The sequence below is a fragment of the Lontra canadensis genome, unplaced genomic scaffold (genome assembly GCF_010015895.1).
Source record: "Lontra canadensis isolate GAN:19392208 unplaced genomic scaffold, GSC_riverotter_1.0 scaffold246, whole genome shotgun sequence".
Taxonomy (NCBI): Eukaryota; Metazoa; Chordata; class Mammalia; order Carnivora; family Mustelidae; genus Lontra; species Lontra canadensis.
The window spans coordinates 457,539-473,822 of NW_022631240.1; positions in this window are offsets into that span (position 1 = coordinate 457,539).

Consider the following 16,284-nt stretch of genomic DNA (forward strand, 5'->3'; position numbering starts at 1 on the left):
AAAACTTTCAAAAGAAGGTGCAAGGTTAGAAGAAGGAATATAGTCAATGGTATTATAATAACATTGCATGGTGACAGATGGTAACTACAATTATGGTGAACATAACATAACATACGTTTTTTTGAATCATTACGTTGTATACCTGAAACTAATGTAACATCATGTGTCAAACTATATGCAAATTAAAAAAAGAAAGTATAAAGTGATCATTACAGGTAAGTCAAACTACAGATAGTAGCTCTGGGAATATTAGAAGGTCCAGCAGTGTGACTAGATCTGTTCTAACAGATCAGAGAGGTACCCTGGAAGCTAACATGCATCACCTCAATAGACATAAGATCAGTATCTATAAAAGGTTGACGATGAAGCAAGATGCAATTCTTCTGCAAGTGCATAGTACTGCTAGTGCTCCAAATACATCATGACACATAGCATAAAAATTGGATGACAGTGTACTTGATGCCATCAAACCTACTCAAATTTTAAGTTGATAAGATACAACATAGAAGGATTAGTGTTGTGGACAAGGTAAAATGGAAGAGGTTGGGGGAATGGGAAGAATATAGAAGAATACAGAATATAGAGCTGTGATATTTTGGGCTAGCATATTTATCTGGTGAGAACTATAAATATGATTAATTCAGTGAGAAGTAGTGCAATGTCACCCAAAAGATCCCCCAGTTTGGAATAATTCCAAACGTGACAAGTGAGATTCACATAATGGTCAACTGCCTTCTTGAAAATACCATTCTCTTAGCTCCTGTCACAGTATACTCTACTGATTCTCCTGCCAAATTATTGGATATGCCTTTCCAGTCTCCTTTTGGTCTCCACCTCTAAAGGAAACACCAAATACTTTGTGTCTTATGGATTACTCATTCTAGACCCTCTTTCTAAAGAAATCCACATAAATGTGGATTTTATCCTAAACTTTGGAGTGCTTATTTCATTTATATGTAATGTAATTTTTATATGATTCAGTTAGGCCTACAATTTTGCTATTTATTCTATTCGTCCAATCTGTTTTTCTGACTCTTCATTTCTCACCTTTTCTTCTTTCAGGTTGTGTATATCTTTTTGCTTTTTTATTTTGAAATTGCAAAAAATAATACAGAGAGGACACATGATCCCTTCACCAAGTTTCCAATTGTTATATTTTACATGAATATAATATATATCTAAACTAGAAAATTATTATTTGATAGAATATGTGTATAGTTCTATGCTATTTTGTAACGTGTAGATTTGTGTGCCCACCATCACAATCAAGATACAGAAGTACTCCATCAACACAAAGATCTTTTTTGTGACCCAGCAATCACACTACTAGGTATTTACCCTAAAGATACAAATGTAGTGACCTGAAGGGGCATGTGCACCCCAATGTTTATAGCAGCAATGTCCACAATAGCCAAATTATGGAAAGAACCTAGATGTCCATCAACAGATGAATGGATAAAAAAGATGTGATACACACACACACACACACACACACACACACACACACACACTGGAATACTATGCAGCCATAAAAAATGAAATCTTGCCATTTGTAACAATGTGGAAGGAACTAGACGGTTTTATGCTAAGCAAAATAAGTCAATCAGAGAAAGACAATTATCATATGATCTCTCTGATATGAAGAATTTGAGAAGCAGGGCAGAGGGTCATAGGGGGAAGGGAGGGAAAAATGAAACAAGATGGGAGTGGGGAGGGAGACAAACCATAAGAGACTCTTAATTTCAGGAAACAAACTGAGGGCTTCTGGAGGGGAGGGGGGTTGGAGAGATGGGGTGGCTGGGTTATGGACATCAGGGAGGGTATGTGCTATGGCGAGTGCTATGAATTGTGTAAAACTGATGATTCACAGACCTATACCCCTGAAAAAATAATACATTATATGTTAATAATGGTAAAAATAAATGAATGAATGAATGAATGAATCAACAAACAAATAAATAGTTCTTTTTTGTATTACACTTTTAAAGTCACAAGGACTGCTCACCCCTACCATATTCCTAGACCTTGGCAGCCACTAACTGGTTCTCCATCTTTGTAATTTTGTCATTTCAAAAACTTTTTGAAATTGACTGTTTATAGGAATGCACTTGTAGTCCATTCAAGTTCATTGCTTTTTTTTTTTAAGATTTTATTCATTTATTAACAGAGAGAGACAGCAAAAGAGGGAACACAAGCAGGGAGAGTGGGAGAGGGAGAAGCAGGCCTCCCTCTGAGCAGGGAGCCTCTTGCGGGGCTTGATCCCAGGACCCTGGGATCATGACATAAGCTGAAGGCAAATGCTTAACCAACTGAGCCACACAGGTGCCCCAGTTTGTTGTTTTTTATCACCGAGCTGTAGTCCATGGAATGGATGTACCATTGATTTATTAATCATTCACCTATTGAAAGGACATCTGGGTTGTTATCAATTTGGGGATAATATGAATAAATCTGCTATAAGCATTTTGGTATGTATTTTATGTGAATGCAAATTGTCATCTCTTAAATAAAGGCTCAGGAGTGTCATTGCTGGGCCATATAGTGAGTATATGTTTAACTTTTTAATAAAATACTAACCTATTTTCCAGAGTGATTATACAATTTTATTTTCAGACTAGCAGTGTATGACAGATCCAGTTTTTCTGCATTTTCAACAGCATTTGGTATTTTCATGCCAAAATTCGGTATTATCATTGTCAAATTTATCCATTCAGATAGGTGTGTAACGATATCTTATTGTGATTTTAATTTGCAATTCTCAGTGGCTAATGACGTGTAGCTTATATGTTTTTCATATATTTATATGCCATCTATAAGTCTACTTTGGCAAAATGTCTGTTTATGTCTTTTGCCCACATTCTAAGTGGATTGTTTGCTCTTTAAAAGTTGAGACTTGAGAATTTCAAGTCTGTTCTTGCAAGATCACACATGTATATGTGAGCTTTTTCTTTGATACGTAGTAGCTTGCGTTTCATCCTCTTAACAATTAATAGAGCATTTCTTCACAAAGAAAAGGTTTTTGATGAAGTTCAATTCATTTATTTTTTCTTTTTTTTGAAGAATCATGTTATGACTAAGAATACTTCACCAAGCCTTAGGTCCCACAGATTATTTCCTGCTTCCTTCTGAAAATTTATAATTTTACATTTAAATCTATGATCCATTCCCAGTTAATTTCTGAATAAAACATTAGGCTTAGGTATAAGTTCCTTTTTTGCCTATGGATATTTAATTGCTCCAGCACTATTTTGTGGGAGAGAATATACATCCTCATTGAATTATTTTTGTACTTTTATTTAAAAAAATTTAAAAAGCCAGTTGCCAGTAGTGTGTGGGTCTATTTCTGGATTCTCCTTTCTCTTTCACTTGTATATGTGTCTATTCTTGCACCAAGAGTATGTAATCTCAATACTGTACTCTATACAATGGGTCAGTGAATCAGGTAGATTAATTAGTTCCATTTCATTCTTCTATTTCAACAGTCTTAGACTACAGAATTTAGTTTAAAATCTAATTTATCTGATATGAGAATCACTACCCCAGCCTTCTTTAGAGGCCCATTGACATGGAAGATGCTTCTCCATCCCTTCACTTTCAGTCTGGGTGTATCCTTACATTTGAAATGGATCTCTTGTAGACAACATATGGATGGGTCCTGTCATTTTATCCAATCTGCAACCTTGTGTCGTTTTATGAGCACATTTAGGCCATTCACATTGAGAGTGATCATTGAGAGATATGTTTTTATTGACATCGTGTTACCTGTGAAGACTTTGTTTCTATAGATTGTCTTCATATATTTCTGTTCAATGCTATTCTTAGGATTTTTACTCTTTTATAGAAACCCCCCTTAATATTTCCTGCAGTGTGGGCTTGGTGGTCGCATACTCTTTAAACCTTGCCGATCTTAGAAGCTCTTTATCTCTCCATCTATTTTGAATGTCAGTCTTGCTGGATAAAGTATTCTTGGCTGCATTTTCTTCTCGTTTAGTGCCCTGAATACAGAGATACAGAAGGACACTACATAATTCTTAAAGGGACTATCCACCAAGAAGATCTAACAATTGTAAATATTTATGCCCCCAATATGGGAGCAGCCAATTACATAAGACAACTGTTAACCAAGATAAAGAGTCATATTGATATGAATACATTAATAGCAGGGGATCTTAACACGCCACTCTCAGTAATAGACAGATCATCCAAGCAGAAAATCAATAAAGAAACAAGAACATTGAATGACACATTGGACCAGGTGGAACCCATAGATATACACAGAACATTCCACCCTAAAACAACAGAATACTCATTCTTCTCGAGTGCACATGGAATCTTCTCCAGAATAGACCACATACTGGGTCACAGATCAGGGCTCAACTGATACCAAAAGACTGAGATTATTCCCTGCATATTCTCAGATCACAATGCTTTGAAACTGGAGCTCAACCACAAGGAAAAGTTTGGAAGGAACTCAAGCACCTGGAAGCTAAAGACCACCTTGCTTTAGAATGCTTGGATCAACCAGGAGATCAAAGAAGAACTTACACAGTTCATGGAAACCAATGAGAATGAAGACACTTCAGTCCAAAACCTATGAGATACAGCAAAGTTGGTCCTAAGGGGGAAATACATAGCCATCCAAGCCTCCCTCAGAAAAATTGAAAAATCCAGAATACAACAGCTGTCTCTACACCTTAAAGAACTGGAGAATCAACAACAAATTAAGCCAACTCCACACATAAGAAGGGAAATAATCAAGATTAGAGCAAAGATCAACGAGATAGAAACTAGAGATACAGTAGAACACATAAATGAAACTAGAAGCTGGTTTTTTGAAAGAATCAATAAGATTGATAAACCATTGGCCAAACTAATCCAAAAGAAAAGAGAGAAGGACCAAATTAATAAAATTATGAATGAAAAGGGAGAGATCAAAACTAACACTAAGGAAATAGAAGCAATCATCAGAAGTTATTATCAACAGTTATATGCCAATAAGTTAAGCAACCTAGATAAAATGGATGCATTCCTGGAAAACGATAAACTTCCAAAACTAAACCAGGAAGAAATTGACAACCTGAATAGATCAATATCTCATAGAGATTGAAGCAGTAATCAAAAACCTCCCAAAAAAAACAAGAGGCCAGGATCTGAGAGATTCCCTGGGGAATTCTAGCAAACTTTCAAAGAAGAAATAACACCAATTCTCCTGAAGCTGTTTCAAAAAATTGAAGCAGAAAGAAAACTTCCAGTCTCTTTTTATGAAGCCAGCATTACCCTCATCCCCAAACCAGGCAAAGACCCCACCAAAAAGGAGAATTTCAGGCCAATATCCCTGAGAAATATGGATGCTAAGATTCTCAACAAGATCCTAGCTAATAGGATCCAACAGCACATTAAAAAGATTATCCACCATGACCAGGTGGGATTTATCCCTGGGTTGCAAGGATGGTTCAACATTCGCAAGTCAATCAATGTGATAGAACAAATCAATAAGAGAAGAGAGAAGAACCACATGGTCCTCTCAATCAATGCAGAAAAACCATTTGACAAAATCCAGCATCCGTTCCTGATTAAAACGCTTCAAAGTAGAGGGATAGAGGGAACATTCCTCAACTTCAAAAAATCTGTCTATGAAAAACCCACAGCGAATATCATTCTCAATGGGAAAAAGCTCAGAGACTTCCCATTGAGATCAGGAACACGACAAGGATGCTCACTCTCAACACTCTTGTTCAACATAGTATTTGAAGTCCTAGAAACAGCAATCAGACAACAAAGATAAATAAAAGCTATACAAATAGGCAATGAAGAAGCCAAACTCTCTCTCTTCACAGATGACATGATACTTTATATGGAAAACTCAACAGTCTTAGTTATTCTAGTTCCTTTGCCTTTTCTTTTTTTTTCCTTTGCCTTTTCATATAAACTTTAGAATTAGCTTATCTATATCTATAAAAGTTCTAACCGATTTTGAAAAGATTTGCTTAAAACTATTGTATCAATTTGGGGATAATTAACATAGTTACTGTATTGCATCTTCCAATAAATAAACATACTATGTCTCTCCATTTATTTGAATCTCCCTTGAATTTCTTCACCAACATTTACATTTTTCAGCAAATAGGTACTATACTTTTATTAGATATATACCTAGGTATTTCATTTTTAAAGCACTTGTCAATGCTATTGTATTTTTCACTTTCTACGTGTTCATTGTAAGTATGTAGAAATGTAATTAAAATTTTGTATGTTAATTTGTACCCTACAACATTGGTGAAAAAATTTACTAGTTCTAGGAGGTGTGTGTGTGTAAATTCCTAGGAATTTCATGCACAGGTCATTATATCTTCTGCAATTAAGGACATTTGTATTTCCTCCTTCATGATCTGTATGTCTTTTATTTCTTTTTCTTTCCTTATTGCACTGACTAGAACTCCAAATATTATGTTGGAAAAACATAGAAGAGCAGATATCCTTGCCTTCTTCCCAAGTTTAGGGGGAAAGTATTTTGCCTTTCACTATTAAATATAATATTAGCTGTTCCTTAGTAAGTTTTCAGATTATTATTTAGATGTTCCTTAGTAAGTTAAGGAAGTTTCTCACTATTCCTAGTTTTGATTCATTTTTATCATAAAAGGGCATTAGATTTCATAAGATGATTTTCATATATCAGTTGATATGATTATGAGATTTTTCTTCTTTAGCCTGTTAATATGTTTAATTACATTATTTTGTTCTTTTTAAAACTTTATTATGGAAATATTTTCTCTACAGAAACTTAGAAAAATGTATAATATATCCCATGAGCGTAAGTGGCTTTTCCCAATTAGACCTATAGTTCTAGAGCACCTGTTCTTTTTATAAGATAAAATTCATGTAACATAAAATTCAATGTGTAAGTGTACAATTCAGTGGCATTTAGCACATGAACAGTGTTGTGCAACAATTAGTTCTATAAGATTCAAAATATTTTCATCACGCCAAAGGGAAATTTTGTACCCATTAAACAGTCGATCCACATTCTCCCTTTTCTCTAGCCCCTCACATCCATTAACATGCTTTCTGTATCTATGGATTTGACCTATTCCTAACATTTTATATAAATGAAATCATGTAACATGTGATTTTTTGTATCTGTTTTTTTTAACTGATCATGATATTTTTGAGGTTCATCCATGTTGTAACATGTATCTGTAGTTCATTCATTTTTATGACAAAATAACATTCAGTTTTGCAGGTTTACCACCTTTTGTGTATCCACTTATCAACTGATGGATGTTTGGGTCATTTTCACCTTATTGATTGATTTTTAAACATTGGACTAGCCTCAATGTTTAATTCTATTTACTAACATTTTTAATGACTTCTATATTTATGTTCATGTGGGCTATTGGTTTATAATTTGGGGGGCTTTTTTATGTTTTTTAAAATTGTCCTTATCTGGCTTGGGTATCAGAGAAAATGAGCTTTTATATCCTCTTCCATTTTCTCAAAAAGATTGGTGTTGATTCCTTTTTAAACATTCAGTAGAATTCTCCAGTGAAGTGTTCACTTCAGCAGCACATATACTAGAATTCTCCAGTGAAAATATGTGGGCCTTGAGATTCCATTTTTGAGAAGTTTAAAATATAAACTAAGTTAGCGGGGGCAGATGGCAGAGAAGTAAGAGACCCTGTTTCAACCGGTCCCCTAAAGTGAGCTAATTATGTACCAGAACATTCTGAACACCCATGAAATCAGCCTGAGATGTAGGATTATATACCTCTGGATCTCTAAGGGGACAGAAGATGCCAGTTGAGAGGTAAAGCGAGTGAGAATCGGACTGATATCGGAGTATAAACAGAAGGGGGAGGGAGCCACCAGAAGCAACCCATTGGAAAGTACTATGCCAATCGCTTTGCGTGACCCCTGAGACAGTGGCTGGTGGCATGCACAGACTGTGCGAGGCTCAGCGGATTTTGCAGAGGGGTGTTTTGGACCACGCAGAGGGGAGCAGACTGGGGCTTCTCCCTGAGGCAGAGGTCTGGGCGCAGTTTGCTTTCCACTAAACCTCAGAAAAGCTGAAAAGCCACAAAAAGCCACTGAAGAACAAAAACCTCTAAAGAACAAAAGCCTGAAAAACCGGTTTAAACAGAGCCCCACATAATACTCCATAGTGTATATGGACCACATCTTCCTTATGGATTCTGAAAAACAACCTGAGGGTTTTGAAGGAGCGGGGGGTGGGAGGTTGGGGGAGCCTGGTGGTGGGTATTATGGAGGGCACACATTGCATGGAGCACTGGGTGTGGTGCAAAAACAATGAATTCTGTTATGCTGAAAAGAAATAATAAATAAATAAATAAATAAATAAATAATAAACAGAGCCCCGCCCCCTTGATGGGGAGCTGAAGGACTCAACGCAAGCAAGACTGCCTGAGAAACAATGCGGCAGACACCTCCCCCAGAGAGCCAGCCAAAAAAACAGGAGGACAACCACAGGGTCCCCATAAAACTGTAAAACGCCAATATGGGGGAAAAGAAGATATTAAGCTCCCAGTATTGCCCTAAAACTTGTTTATTTCATAGATACAACTTTTATTTTTAATTCATTCTCACTTTTCCCATTCTTTTTAATTTTTTTTACCTATTTACCATTACAATGAGAGGCTCAATGCAATAAATTCCATAATAAACTTTTAACTTGAACTTTCTTCAGACATATACCTGTGTTTTTCTTTTCCTTTTCTATTTTTTAATATACATATAGATATAAGCTTCAAGGTAATCCTTTTTCCCTAATTAATACTACCCTTATATATAAACCAGTTTTGATCTCACTTTATCTCTGGAAAGTTGAGCCCTTTAACAAAGATATCAGGATACAACCAGGGAGAACCAAAATAACCTTCCTCACCCACATCGAGGATCTAGAACCACCCTCCCGACTTCTTCTTCTGTCAGTGGTTCTGTGTATTTGTTTTTGTTCTGGTATTATATAAATCTGATATTTGGGCTTAATTTTGAATGGGTTCTTTTTTCTTTTCTCATTTAATTTTGTCAGTCTTTTTGTTTGTCTGCTTTTGTTCGTATACCTTATAAATCTTACCTTTGGGGCCCATTCAGGCTGGGTCTTCTTCTCTTTTTTTTTTTTTTTTTTTTCTGTCACTCTCTTTCTCTCTCTCTCTTTTTTTCTTTTTCTTTCTTCTTGGTGGTAACTTCCAGTTGCTCAGAAGCGTTCCAGGGTGCACCTTGCCTGGATCACAGTGCCTGGATCAACTACACATCCCCTCAACCACCTCTCACCAAAATGACTAGGAGGAGGAATGCCCAACAGAGGAAAAACTCAGAGACTGTGCCCTTTCAATCAGAGCTATTGGATATGGACATAAACAGTATGTTAGAAAGGGAATTCAGGCTAACAATTATCCAGGCAATAGCTAGGTTGGGAAAACCATTATTGACAATATGGAATCTATTAAGGCAGAAGTGAAAGCCACTCAGGAAGAAGTTAAAAATGCTATCAATGGGATCCATTCTAATCTAAATTCTCTAAAACTTAGGGTAACTGAGACAGAAGATAGAATTAGTGACCTAGAGGACAAAATGATAGAGAAAGGGGATCAAGAGGAGGCCTGGAACAAACAGCTTAGAAGCCATGAAAACAGAATTAGGGAAATAAATGATGCCATGAAACATTCCAACCTCAGAATTATTGGGATCCCAGAGGGCGAGGAGAAAGAAAGAAGACTAGAAGATACAGTCGAACAATTTCTGAACGCAAATTTTCCCAATCTGGGGAATGGAACCAGCGTTCATGCCCTAGAGGCAGAAAGGTCTCCCCCCAAGATCATAGAATGTAGAAAGACCTCGAGACACCTGATTGTGAAAATGATGAATCATAATTTTAAACAGAAGCTCTTGAGAGCAGCTAAGGGGAAGAGATTCCTTACGTACAGAGGAAGGCCCATCAGAATAACGTCAGACTTCTCCCCAGAAATCTGGCAAGCCAGAAAGGGCTGGCAAGACATATTCAGGGCACTAAATAAGAAGAACATGCAGCCAAGAATACTTTATCCAGCAAGGCTGACATTCAGAATGGATGGAGAGATAAAGATCTTCCAAGACTGGCAAGGTTTAAAAGAGTATGTGACCACCAAGCCTGCACTACAAGAAATATTAAGGGAGGTTCTATAAAAGAAGAAAGAACCCAGGGCGCCTGGGTGGCTCAGTGGGTTAAAGCCTCTGCCTTCAGCTCAGGTCATGATTCCAGGGTCCTGGGATCGATCGAACCCTGCATGGGGCTCTCTGCTCAGTGGGGAGCCTGTTTCCCCCTCTCTCTCTGCCTGCCTCTCAGCCTATTTGTGATCCTCTGTCTGTTAAATAAAATCATTTAAAAAAAAGAAAGAAAGAACTCAAGAGTGTCATAGAACAGAAATTTACAGAGACAATCTATAGAAACAAGGACTTCACAGGAAACATGATGTCAATAAAAATGTATTTTTCAATAATCATTCTCAACGTGAACAGGATAATGCTCCCATAAAATGCCACAGAGTTGCTGATTGGGTAAAACAACAGGACCCATCCATATGTTGTCTACAAGAGACCCATTTTGAACTTAAGGATACATCCAGACTGAAAGTGAAGGGATGGAGAAACATCTTTCATGCCAATGGGCCTCAAAAGAAGGCTGGGGTAGTGATACTCATATCAGAAAAATTAGATTTTAAACTAAAGACTGTAGTCAGAGATACAGAAGGACACTATCTTTCTTAAAGGGTCTATCCACCAAGAAGATCTAACAATTGTAAATATTTATGCCCCCAATATGGGAGCAGCCAATTACATAAGACAACTGTTAACCAAGATAAAGAGTCATATTGATATGAATACATTAATAGCAGGGGATCTTAACACGCCACTCTCAGTAATAGACAGATCATCCAAGCAGAAAATCAATAAAGAAACAAGAACATTGAATGACACATTGGACCAGATGGAACCCATAGATATACACAGAACATTCCACCCTAAAACAACAAAATACTCATTCTTCTCGAGTGCACATGGAACCTTGTCCAGAACAGACTACATGCTGGGTCACAAATCAGGGCTCAACCAATACCAAAGACTGAGATTATTCCCTGCATATTCTCAGATCACAATGTTTTGAAACTGGAACTCAACCACAAGAAAAGGTTTGGAAGGAACTCAAGCACCTGGAAGCTGAAGACCACCTTGTTTAAGAATGTTTGGATCAGCCAGGAAATCAAAGAACTTAAACAATTCATGGAAACCAATGAGAATGAAGACACTTCAGTCCAAAACCTATGGGATACAGCAAAGGTGGTCCTAAAAGGCAAATACATAGCCATTCAAGCCTCCCTCAAAAATCCTGAAAAATCCAGAATACGCCAGCTTTCTTTACACCATAAAGAACTGAAGAATCAACAACAAATTAAACTAACCCCACACACAAAAGGGAAATAATCAAGATTAGAGTAGAGATCAATGAGATAGAAACTAGAGGTCCAGTAGAAGGGATCAACGAAACTAGAAGCTGGTTATTGAAAGAATCAATAAGATCGATAAACCATTGGCCAAACTAATCCAAAAGAAGAGAGAGAGGACCCAAATTAAAATTATGAATGAAGTGAGAGAGATCACAACTTACACCAAGGAAATAGAAACAATCATCAGAAATTATTATCAACAATTATATGCCAATAAGTTAAGCAACCTAGACAAAATGAATGCATTCCTGGAAAACGATAAACTTCTAAAATTGAACCAAGAAGAAATTGACAACATGAATAGATCAATATCTCATAACGAGATTGAAACAGTGATCAAAAACCTCCCCAAAAAACAAGAGCCCAGGACCTGATGGATTCCCTGGAGAATTCTACAAAACATTCAAGGAAGAAATAATACCTCTTCTCCTGAAGCTGCTTCAAAAAATAGAAACAGAAGGAAAACTTCCAGACTCTTTTTATGAAGCCAGCATTACCCCGATCCCCAAACCAGGGAAAGACCCCACCAAAAAGGAGAATTTCAGACCAATATCCCTGAGGAATATGGATGCTAAGATTCTCAACAAGATCCTAGCTAATAGGATCCAACAGAACATTAAAAAGATTATCCACCATGAGCAGGTGGGATTTATCCCTGGGTTGCAAGGGTGGTTCAACATTCAAAAATCAATCACTCATAGAACAAATCAGTAAGAGAAGAGAGAAGAACCACATGGTCCTCTCAATTGATGCAGAAAAAGCATTTGACAAGATACAACATCTGTTCCTGATTAAAATGCTTCAAAGTATAGGGATAGAGGGAACATTCCTGAACTTCATAAAATCTATGAAAAACCCACAGCGAATATCGTCTTTAATGGGAAAACGCTGACAGCCTTCCCTTTGAGATCAGGAACACAGCAAGGATACCCACTCTCACCACTCTTATTCAACATAGTATTAGAAGTCCTAGCAAGACCAATCAGACGACAAAGAGAAATATAAAGTATTCAAATTGGCAATGAAGAAGTCAAACTCTCTCTCTTCACAGATGACATGACACTTTATATGGAAACCCCAAAAGACTCCACCCCCAAGATACTAGAACTCATACAGCAATTCAGTAATATGGCAAGATACAAAATGAATGTACAGAAATCAGTTGCTTTCTTATACACTAACAATGAAAATACAGAAAGGGAAATGAGAGAATTGATTCCATTTACTAGGCACCAAGAACCATATGATACCTGGGAATAAGCCTAACCAAAGAGGTAAAGGATCTGTACTCAAGGAACTACAGAACACTCATGAAAGACATTGAAGAAGACACAAAAAGATGGATGACCATTCCATGCTCATGGATCGGAAAAATAAACATTGTTAAAATGTCCATACTGCCTAGAGAAATCTATACTTTCAGTGTAATTCCGATCAAAATTCCACCGGCATTTTACAAAGAGCTGGAGCAAACAATCCTAAAATTTGCATGGAATCAGAAGAGACCCTGAATTGCTAAGGAAATGTTGAAAAAGAAAAACAAAGCTGGTGGCACCACGTTGCCTGATTTCAAGCATTACTACAAAGCTGTGATCACTAAGACAGCATGGTACTGGCACAAAAACACACACATAGTCCAGTGGAACAGAGTGGAGAGCCCAGATATGGACCCTCAACTCTATGGTCAAATAATCTTCGACAAAGCAGGTAAAAATATCTAGTGGAAAAAAGACAGTCTCTTCAATAAATGGTGCTGGGAAAATTGGACAACTATGTGTAGAAGAATGAAACTCAACCATTCTCTTACACCATACACAAAGATAAACTCGAAATGGAGAAGACCTCAACTTGAGGCAGGAATCCATCAGAATCATAGAGGAGAACATAGGCAGTAACCTCTTCAACAACAGCCACAGCAACTTCTTTCAAGATATGTCCCCAAAGGCAAAAGAAACAAAAGCTAAAATGAATTTTTGGGACTTCATCAAGATCAAAATCTTCTGCACAGCAAAGGAAACAGTCAACAAAACAAAAAGGAACCCACAGAATGGGAGAAGGTATTCGCAAAAGATAGTGCAGACAAAGGGCTGATATCCAAGATCTATAAAGAACTCCTCAAACTCAACACTCAAAAAACAGACAATCATGTCAAAAGATGGGCAGAAGACATGAACAGACACTTCTCCAATGAAGACATACAGATGGCTAACAGACACATGAAAAAATGTTCATCATCATTAGCCATCAGGGAGATTCACATCGAAACCACATTGAGATACCACCTTACACCAGTTAGAATGGCAAAAATTAAGAAGATAACAAAAAACATGTGTTGGAGAGGATGTGGAGAAAGGGGAATCCTCTTACCCTGTTGGTGGGAATGCAAGTTGGTGCAGCCACTCTGGGAAACAGTGTGGAGATTCCTTAAGAAATCAAAATAGAGCTGTCACATGACCCTGCAATTTCACTACTGGGTATTTACCCCAATGATACAGATATAAGGAAAAGAAGGACCATCTGTACCCCAATGTTCATAGCAGCAATGGCCAGAGTCACCAAACTGTGGAAAGAACCAAGATGCCCTTCAATGGATGAATGAATAAAGATATGGTCCATATATACAATGGAGTATTATGCCTCTATCAGAAAGGATGAATACCCAATTTTTGTATCAACATGGATGGAGCTGGAAGAGATTATGCTGAGTGAAATAAGCCAAGCAGAGAGTATCATATGGTTCCACTTACTTGTGGATCATAAGGAATAACATGGAGGACATTGGGAGATGGAGAAGAGAAGTGAGTTGGGAGAAATTTGAGAAGGAGATGAAACCATGAGAGACTGTGGACTCTGAGAAACAAAGTGAGGGGTTTGGAGCGGAAAGGGGTGGGGGTTGGGTGAGCCTGGTGGTAGGGTGAGCCTGGTGGTAGGTATTATGGAGGGCACATATTGCATGGAACACTGGGTGTGGTGCATAAACAGTGAACGCTGAAACACTGAAAAGAACTAAAATAAAATAAAATAAAATAAAATTGAAAAAATAAAATATGAACTAAGTTTATTTAATCATTATATAGGTGTTCAAATTATCTCTTTTACATTTGGTGAGTTGCAACAGATTGTGCTTTGTTTTATGTTCAGTTAGCCAGCATATAGTACACCATAAGTTTTTGTTGTAGTGTTCAATGATTCATTAGTTGTGTATAACAACCAGTACTCATCTCAACACATGCCTTCCTTAATACCCATCACCACATTACCCCATCCCTCCAACCCCCTCCTTTCTGTAACCCTCAGTTTGTTTACTAGAGTCCAGAGTCTCTCGTGGTTTGTCTCCCTCTCTGATCTCTTCCCATTCAGTTTTCCTTCCCTTCCCGTGTGGCCCTCCATGCTATTCTTTATGTTATGAGTGAAACCATATGATCATTGTCTTTCTCTGCTTAACTTATTTCACATAGCAAAACTCCCTCCAGTTCCATCCATGTTGATGCGAATGGTAGGTCATCCTTTCTGATGGCTGAGTAATATTCCACTGTATATATATACTACATCTTCTTTATCCATTCCTCTGTTACAGGGCATCTTGGTTCCTTCCACAGTTTGGCTATTGTGGACATAGCTGCTATGAATATTGGGGTACATGTGCCCCTTCTTTTTACTACATTTGTATTTTGGGGATAAATTTGAGGAGTTGATTCTTTTCATCTAAATTGTCAAAATTCTGTGCATTATATTGTTCATGGTACTTCTTACATTTTTCCAATGTTTGCAGAATTTATGGTGATATCCCAGTTTCATTTTTCCTTCTGATTTGTAATTTGGGTTTTCTCTTCTTTTTCTTTGTCAGCCTTGCTAAAGTTTTGTGGAATTAGTTGATTTCTAAAAGAAACAATGTTTTGTCTAATTGATTTCTTTCTGATTTTTTCTTTTCAATTTCATTGATGTCTGTTCTTATCTTGATTTCCTCCCTTTGAATTACTTTGAATGTATTTTGTCTTCTCTTTCTAAGTTAGATATTAATTTGAGACTTTTCCTCTTTCCTACTATAGGCATTAAGCAATAGAAATTTTCCTCTGTGCACTGCTTTGTTACATCCCACAAATTTTTAACTGTTGTGTTTTCATTTAATTAAGTTAATTAAGTTTAATTTTTTAATTTGGGACTTCATCTTTCATCCATGAGGTTTTTTTTTTAAGATTTTGCATTTCTTTTTTCATTTAAAATCAATTAACATATAGTGCATTATTAGTTTCAGAGGTACCATTCTTTTTTGTTGTTTTGTTTTGGTTTTGTTTTTTTAATTTTTTAAAATTTTTTATTAACATATAATGTATTATTAGCTCCAGGGGTACAGGTCTGCAAATAGTCAGGCTTACACACTTCACAGCACTCATCATAGCACACACCCTCCCCAATGTCCATAACCCATCCACCCTCTCTCTACTTGCCCCCCCCAAACAAGGCAACCCTCAGTTTGTTTTGTGAGATTAAGAGTCTCTTATGGTTTGTCTCCCTCCCAATCACATCTTGTTTCATTTTTTTCCTTCCCTACCCCCCAAACCCCCCACGTTGCCTCTTAAATTCCTCATATCAGGGAGATCATATGATAATTGTCTTTCTCTGATTGACTTATTTTGACTTATTTGACTTATTTTGCTAAGCATAATACCCTCTAGTTCCATCCATGTCGTTGTAAAAGGCAAGATTTCATTTCTTTTGATGGCTGCATAGTATTCCATTGTGTGTGTATGTATGTATGTGTATATATATATATATATATATATAT